This window comes from Sciurus vulgaris, assembly GCF_902686455.1.
Source record: "Sciurus vulgaris genome assembly, contig: HiC_scaffold_633_arrow_ctg1, whole genome shotgun sequence".
In the NCBI taxonomy this organism is placed as follows: domain Eukaryota; kingdom Metazoa; phylum Chordata; class Mammalia; order Rodentia; family Sciuridae; genus Sciurus; species Sciurus vulgaris.
The window spans coordinates 8,379,485-8,387,112 of record NW_027632389.1 but is presented as its reverse complement, the minus strand read 5'-3'; the positions used below and the strand labels follow the sequence as shown (position 1 = coordinate 8,387,112).

At 33.6% G+C, this 7,628-nt stretch overlaps 1 pseudogene across 1 annotated transcript; it reads right to left on the bottom strand.

Moving 5' to 3' along the window:
- Window positions 1-5,313: 5,313 nt before the first annotated feature.
- Window positions 5,314-5,804, bottom strand: LOC306652871 (RNA-binding protein 3-like; annotated as a pseudogene). Its single transcript has one exon. The product of its transcript is annotated as an RNA-binding protein 3-like (transcript).
- Between the last annotated feature and the right edge of the window lie 1,824 nt (window positions 5,805-7,628).

Genomic DNA, 7,628 nt, shown 5'->3' with positions numbered 1-7,628 from the left:
CTGCCTGAACTCTGTGGACAGGATATATTGAATTCCTAGAAAACTACCTCTTTGCTGCAGGAGAAATGCAGCCCCAAAATATTGTTGATAAGAGGAACCCAAGTTACCCTTAAGGAGTATATTTTTGTGACCAGACCTTGAAACTCTGGGTGCTAAGGACATTTTCTCCTAACCATAAAATCTGTAAGAATGTGTGGTTGGAAATCTAATTAGAACCAGTCATCATGGGCCAAGTTGATCTAGAATTGCCATGATAGAAGACTTGTAAAATTCTGGTGTCAACTTCTGTCATTAAAAATGAGGTGGACTTGTGCTGTACTCTCTCGAAATTTCCCTAGGGTTCCCATTAAAACTGGAGTACAGGAGAGGTACATTATCCCTTTCTCTTCTAGTTGAGTGGATCCACTCTCTCCCTTGAGACTGTCCTCTTTTCTAAAAGTTATTTTTCACTTTTTGAATGAATGAAAATACCCAATAATTCCTTAATGGTTGATCTGTGGTCTCAAAATGAGCACCAAATAGAATTTCAGAAATAAAATCATTGTTCATTTCAATTGCCATTTTATAAAACTGAATTCAAAGATATATTCCATCACTCTGGAAACACAAGTGAAAAGAAAATCAGAAAATCTAGAGATTATGTTGAATATCTTAAATCTCTGTACAGGTATATTTGATCCAAAGCTACCCAAAATATATCAGAAAAAAAGATGCCATAAATGTACATTGGAGAAAAGATAGCCTCTTCAATATATGGTGCTGGGAAAACTGCAAATTCATATGGAATAGAAAAAAATTAAATTCTATCTCTCATCCTGCACAACACTCAAAGTGGATCATGAACCTATGCCTTAGACTAGAGCCCTGTGCCTTCTACAAGGAAATGTAGGCTCAGATCTCCATCTAGTGAATTTAGGAGCCAAATTCCACAAAAAGTCTCTTAAAACACAAGAAGTAAAGAATCAATAAATGGGATAGTATCAAACTAAAAAATTTTCTCACAGCAAAGGAAACAAGAACATAAACATAGAACATACAGAATGGAAGAAAATGTTTACCACCTGTACCTCAGAGGTTTAATCTCAAGGATATATAAAGATCTCAAGAAACTTAACACCCAAATCACACACACACACAAAAACCGATCAACAAATGGAGAAATGTATAGAACATGCATTTCACAAAAAAAGATACACAAATGTCCAAGAAATATATGAAAAATGTCCAAAAACCCTGGCAATTAGAGAAATGCAATTGAAAATTGCACTAAGATTCCCTTTCATTCTAGTCAGAGTGGCAATTATCAAGAACACAAGTAACAATAAATCTTGGCCAGGATGTGGAGAGAAGCTTTACTTATACATTGGGGTGACACTACAAATTTGTGCAATCATCCCAGAAATCAGTATGGAGATTCCACAGAAACCTTGGAATGATAGCACCATTTAACCCAGTTATTCTACTCCTCCAGACATACCAATCAAACTTAAAACCAGCATACTCCATTAATTCAACCATGACAATGTTTGTAGCACCTAAATTTACAATAGCAAAGCTATGGAACCAACTTAGGTGCCCTTCATCAGATAAATGGATTAAAAAATTTGGTATATATACATATAATGGAATATACCTCAGCAATAAAGAAGAAAAAACTATGGCATTTGCTGGTAAATGGAGGGAACTGGTGACTGTAATCCTAAGTGAAATAAACCAGTCCCAAAAAACAAAGGCTGAATTTTCCCTCTCATATGTGAATGGTAACAGTAAGGAGGGGAGTTTGAAATTCACTTCAATAGACAAAAGAAAATGAAGGGAAAGAATGGAGAATGGGAATACAAAAAATAGTAGCTCGAATCAGAGTTAAATTTCCTATATTCATATATGAATACACAAGTGAATCTCCACATTATGTGAAATCAGAAGAATGGGATCCTTGGACTGGGACTGCAGCTCAGTGGTACAGCACTTGCCTGGCATGTGGGAGACACTGGGTTTGATCCTCAGCACCACATAAAAATAAATAAAATAAATGTATTGCATCCATGTCTATAATTAAAAATATTTTTAAAAAATGGGATTCTAATTGGAATTAGTTGTCCCTAATGTATGTATAACATATAAAAATACACTCTTTTGTCATATATATCTGAAAAGAACCAAGAGAATATAGAAATCACAGCAAAATAGGAACCACATTATTATAATTTAATACTTCCTGAATGTTGATAACCTCTTAAGCAATATAAAAAAGTTACACAAGGACAAACTTAGCAATTTTTATTTTTTATTTAAGTAACAAATGCAGAAGGCATGCATGTCAGTGAGTTTTGAGATAATGCTTAGGCAGTGGTGATTGTCAACATGTAAGACCACTTGTTGCAAAAACCATGTGTATGAGTTGCTTAACTTTTGTTGCTGTTAACACTCATTTATGTTAGGGCTGTTTCATAGGTTGCAGTTTTGCATAATATAAGCTTTTTCACTTATTACATTTATAAGGAAAAATATATGTACTTACCCTCCCCACTCCCCCTAAAGAAGAAATTTTGAAGTCAAAAGTAAAATGACTGGTTTTGATACCATGATCTGTGTGCTTAAATCTCTTACTGCCATTAACAGTATTTGTACTCTTCCTGAGTCAGTTGTGTTGTTTTGAAAATGGAGTCTATAACACATAAAAAGCATTAGTGATAATAATAAGACACAAAGAAATACACTAAATACAGTATAAGTCTTAGTGGTTTCTTCTTTTTTGCTCATTTTACATATACATGACAGTATAGTGTATTTTGACATATTATATATGCATGAAATATAATTTATTTTAATGAGGATAATGTATTTTTACCTTGATACATTTTACATTTGATTTTATGTATTTTAATTTTGATAAGTTTGAAAGTAATTTTGTTTCTTTTTAAAAGTAAATCTTGTTTGAGATCCCTTTAGATTTCAAAAATATTAATTTTGTAAAAAACATCAATATTTGAAAGAAAAAATCCGTGTAAGCATTATCTAGCTTTCTCCTTTTATTCACACATATAATACCTATCAAAAACAAAATGGAAAAATAAATTGAATCTTCATTGATCTTCTGAAATGTCATAGCACATGATCACCTGGCTCCATTATTCTGGGTTTCAGGTGGGAATAACCTCATGGTGGAATGAGGTGATAGAGAAAACGTGCTTACCTCATGGCATCCAGAAAGCAGGTAAGGGAGGAATCCACGGATGACATAGATTCTAAGTCCCTACCCCCAGCAAACTACTCCCCCTACCCTCGCCCTACCTGGATACTATTACAATAATGTACTCCCTTCAGATTATCAATATTACAAATGGATTCAACCTCTGATGAGAATACAGTTCTCTTAATCCAGAGTCCTCACCTCTGAGTGTTGCTAAAATGCTGAACATGTTAGCTTTCCAGAGGACAATCCTATATCCAAACCACAATATTCAGCAATATTACTGAATGTGTTTCTATACATTTGTTAATAGTTTCTTGCTTTTCACACAATCATAACCTAGTTAATTTTCACTTACATTTTATCTTGTGTTAATAAGAGGAAAAAAGATAAATGCATTCAGCAGCACTGTTTTATTGCCTTGAAACATTGGAAACATTTCCAGTATGATACCCTAACATCAAGCAATTTACTTAAAATGGTGATAGCATGAAGTGGTAAACTAAACAAAATTGTCTAAATATTTTTTTCTGATTTATATTATTTTATTTTGCTGTTACTATGAACTGTTATATGAACTCTATATATGACTGATATATAGAGTGAAATTCAAACTTATTACAAATTATAAAATTAAAAAACTCATTCAGAGTTTACTATAGAAACATAGAAAATCTCTCATGAGTTAGATATTATCCCAAAGGAATATCATATCTATCTCTGTATTCAAATAGAAGACAAAATTGGCAACTGAATTAAACTCATAATTTCATACCTATATATGCTGCTTTAATTTATATGAATCTTATATCAATAAAGCTCTTCAAATATAAGTATGTGTGAGGAAAGAATGATATAAAGTGAAACAGAAGTTATTCTCCAAATACTGAATCATACTATTTTAAATTACATATTAAATAACTAACTCTTGAATTTGTTGGAAAAAATGAAATTGGTCATAATCTAAAGGGATATTGAACTTTAACTGTTTTATAAATTGTAGTGTATTAATATTTAAGATCCACTCTGCAGTTCAGGAAAAAAGATTTAAAATATTGACAAGGGTGTGGAAGTAAATCACCCAGAGAAGTATATATGTAATACTAGTGTAGAAATAAATATATTATTACATTTTACCCTCTTCCTCTGTGAACCTACCCTGGCAATTTTGGTTATTTTTATTTTAAAAAACTTTGAAATTTGCTTTCTCTTTTCAAATCACAATTTCTATATTTGGCCTCCTCATTTTTGTATATAAATGGATTCAGTGTTCATACAAGTCATTTACCACGAACATATAAAAATTTTAAGTCATTTCTTAGTCTCCTAGATTTCATGGCAAAGCTGATTATTTTTACATTTTCAAACAAGTTCCATGGACAATAAAAATCATTCACTACTGCATTAACTCTTAAGATTTTATGATAATTTATGTAAGTCCTTTTGATTGAAAAAGGATACTGGAAAAATATTCCCTACAAGATCAATTATACAGACCTGTATTCTCTAAATTTCTGATCAGAAATACTTTGTGTGTGTGTGTGTGTGCACAGGTTTCATGTTTTAATCAGTTCTGTGAAGGATATCCTAAACACTGCAAGAGACATAACAGAATATTTTTTCATCCAGCATTAAAAAAATGACATTCACAAACATTTTTAAGAAGTTTGTCTGTATAATTGGGGTGGTGATCTTGAATTTTAAGAAAAAGTATCACGTTATTGTCACAGCTTGTTAAAGGTACATTTGGAAATTTTTCTCTAATGATGATAAACATTGTGTACACGTTTTTAAAAATATCCCCAATTTTAATGCTAATAAAATTAAATCTGGCCAAACTTTTCTTTTGCCAGAAGCAATAATCCTGAGAGACCAAACTAAAAACCTGGTAAAAAGAAAAATACCTATGAATCAACAAATGTCCCAGAATTTATCTTTAAATGAGAAAAAAAATGTACATGGAGCTTTTTTAAAAGGTCTTTTAACAAGCAATCTTGAGAACTCATTTTAAAAATAGAACTTGATGTACTAAACCGATGTTTCAGCACAGCTCCAAAAGTCTTTATAAATACAGTGATTTGGAGGGACGATCCTGGATCAGAAGTGCTATTTCTTGTGTATGTACTTTATGTGTGCATGCCTCAAGTCAGTTGTCATAATTGTCTCTGTAATCTCCTCCTGAGTAACGGTCATAGCCACCCTGACTTCTGCCACTATAGTCTCGGGATCATCCATATCCATATCCATATTCACCAGGTCAACTGTCATACTGGCCACTCCCATAGCCCTGGTTTCCACCAACTCTATCTATGCCCATGTCCATGGTCCCCAAAGGCATCCCCTCTGGTGCCTGGCCAGACTTGCCGGCATGCTCCACATGGATCTGATGACCATCCAGTGACTCTCCATTCTTGGCTTTCATGGCATCTGAGGCATGTTCTGGGTTGGTGAAATTAGTGAAACAAAAACCCCAGGGTCGCTGAGTCTCCTGGCCCCTGACAACAACCACCTCAGAAATAGGCCCAAAGCTGCTGAAGAGACCTTTCAAGACCTGCTTATTAGTATTGAAGTTGAGCCCTCCCACCAAGAGCATCTCTTCTTCAGAAGACATGGCAGTGAATTTAAATCCTAGAAATTAAAAAGTGGACAGACAGGAGGCTCTGAAGAGCAAGGAGAATAGGGAGGTAGCTCCATGGGAAGAATCCAGAAATAGTTTTAAATTGAACAATCAAATGCAATGAACTCAACACAAAAATAATTCATCCTGGGATGTTATATGCACTCTTAAGACAGGAAGAACAGATAAGGCAAAAGCATAGAGGTGAGAGACATCACTGGATAAAACACAGTGCTTGAGACAGAGTTGGAGGCCCTGGTGAGACAGAACAGGATAGAAGAAGAGACTGTAGCTGCAGCCCCTGGCCATGGGGATAGACCTGGTTCATTTTTTTCCAACAAGTTCAAGAGTTAGCAATGACCTGGGTGAAGAACATTATTCATAGAAAATTTTATAATGCAATTGGATGAACCAGTTTTCACCCTATCCCACATCAATCTGTATTCCAATTTGATTCTGTTCAAGGTTCTTCTGTCTTCTAAGCACTGAAAGTTGGGCACCTTCTTTAATGACATTTCCATTTATTTTTGTGTTTGCTACATTACATACTTAAGTTGTTAATCTATTTCTGTCAGAAGCTGTAGTTATTGCTTTGTTGCATCATTTCAATTCTCTTTTTAAATAAGTTTTATTTTCAATTTGTTTATTTGTCTCAAATAGTATTACATGGCAGTAGAATGCACTTTGATACAAAATATATAATGGAGTATAATGTCTCATTCTTCTGGTAATACATGATGGAGAATCTCTCTAGCTGTATAGCTATATTTGTACACAGGATAATAATGTCTCTTTAATTCTACTATCATTCCTGTCCCCAAACTTCTCCCCTCCCTTCAATCCCCTCTACCTAATCTAAAGTAACCCTATTCTTCCCTAGTCCTCCACATTCTGAATTAACATCAGTGTAACAGAAAAAGAATTCAGCTTTTGTGTTTTGGGGATTGGCTTATTTCAATTATTATGATATTCTCCAGCTCCACTGATTCACTGGAAAATGCCATGATTTCATTCTACTTTAAGGGTGAGTAATATGCCATCATATATATATATATATATGATGGTGTATATGGTATATATGATAATATATATATATATATATATATATATATATATATATATATATACACCATTTATCCATTCAACTGTTGAAGGGCACATAGTTAGGTTCCATAGTTTAGCTATTGTGAATTGAGCTGCTATGAACATTGATGTGGCTGTGTCACTGCAATATACTGATTTTAAGTCCTTTGGGTATAAACTGAACATTGGGACAGCTTGGTCAAATGGTGTTTCCATTATAAGTTTACTGAGGAATCTCCATACTGCTTTCCATAATGGTTGCAGCAATTTGCATTCCCACCAGCAATGTATGAGTTTACTTTTTTCCTTAAATCAATACAGTTATTGATGTTTATATTCTTGATAAAAGTCATTCTGAATGGGGTGAGATGAAATCTTTGAGCAGTATTGATTTCTAATAATATAATTGCTGAAGATGTTGACAAAGGTTCCAAAAACATTCACTGAGAAAGGATATCCTATTCAGTAACTGGTGCTGGGAAAATTGGAAATCCACAAGTAGCAAAATGAATTTAAAACCTTATCTCTCACCCTGCACAAAACTCAACTCAATGTGGAACATAGACTTAGGCACTAGACCGGAGACCTAATAGAAGAAAAAAAAAAAAAAAAAAAAAAAGGCCCAAATCTTCACCATGTTGACTTAGTACCTGATTTCCTTAACAATACTCCTAAAGTACAAGAAGTAAAATCAGGACTCAATACATAAAATGGATTCAAACTAAAAAGCTTCTT